We start from the raw sequence: 1423 nt of genomic DNA on the forward strand, positions 1-1423 counted from the left end.
GTTTTCACAATTGATTATCAAAACGGTTAGAATTTCAAATTTGTTTTCCGTGGCGCCATGGGCTTCCTCTCTCTGCCTCAGAGGCAAAAGGCTCCCGCGCCCAGGCAGTAAGCACTTTTTAATATGTGTGATAGTTTAGGTCTTAGGTCTGATGTCGGCTCACGTGTCTTTTTCTGCAACTTCCTGGGCATCTCCTTATTTAGAGACGCCACTTCACCCATCACCAGACCTGTATAAAGAGATAAGCAGAAACACAGCTCCCCAAACCCCAGAAATTTCCGACTAGTGATGCCTTCACCAGTGAGACAGACCCTTCCCCTCAAATTCCTTAGAGAAGGGCGTGCAATAAAGTATAAAACACAAATATGTGATGCTAATTATAAGATATTAGCCTTTATTTTCTTAAAAATAAATCCCAACATTTTCTTCTCTCTTCTGGACCTGCTTATCTTTGTATTTTAGTTAGAGCTTTCAATAAAGCTGTTTTGAATTTTATTTGGTGCTTTTGAAATTTTCCGTTTTTGTCCATCTCTGTCAGACACACAGATAATGTGGCAGCTACAGTAAATGCAGTTTGGATACAGTGACACTCAGAGTGAAATGAAGACCGATAATTGCTTTTCACTGGGGAAATATTAGATCTGTAAAATATCAAAATTATGCATTAGTCTTAAAGCCATTGCATTTTCACTCAAGAGAGGGAAAACAGTCAGCACATTTCTTTCTTATCTCTGAATATAAACAGACATCCAACCTAATGATGAAGCATGAAAGAAATAAAATGATTCTATACATGTTTGTGTGACACAACTACATGTCTCTTCAGACACAGAAATTACAGGTAAGTATGAATTAATTTTTTTTTAATTAGTAAAACTTCATATCATATACCAGTAATATTCAAGGCAGCGCATCAAAATGTCAACAAATAAATGAAAGGGAGATCAATGAAAATGAAGGATTCTGAATTAAACTCACCAAATACTGAAATCCTTTGTAGATCAGTCAAAGCAAACCAGTCTTCAAAAGCTTCGAGAAACATCCACAGACATACACATCATTGCAAGATGTTAATTATGTTTTGTCCTTATGGCATCATTTATAATTAAAGATTTTTCTTAAAATGTTCTTTAACTGTCAGTGTCGATGAAATACATAAATTAATTAATACTCACAATACAGCACCTAAATCAGAGCAAAACCCACTCGGAACTTCTCATGTTAGGACCAACTACAATATCGATATAGCAACAAAATGCAATGTTCTTTGCATTAGAAACATTAGAGAAACCAAGTCAAAAAATACACAAATATAAACTGACTCTAAGCTGTCACTAGCAGGACTCTTATTGTCATTAACTCATTTTTGCTTTGAAACTTGAGCTGTCAACATTAACGTGGATTAATCCGTCATCACGATTAA

The sequence above is a fragment of the Pundamilia nyererei genome, unplaced genomic scaffold (assembly GCF_000239375.1).
Source record: "Pundamilia nyererei isolate P.nyererei 1_Seehausen unplaced genomic scaffold, PunNye1.0 scaffold00007, whole genome shotgun sequence".
Taxonomy (NCBI): Eukaryota; Metazoa; Chordata; class Actinopteri; order Cichliformes; family Cichlidae; genus Pundamilia; species Pundamilia nyererei.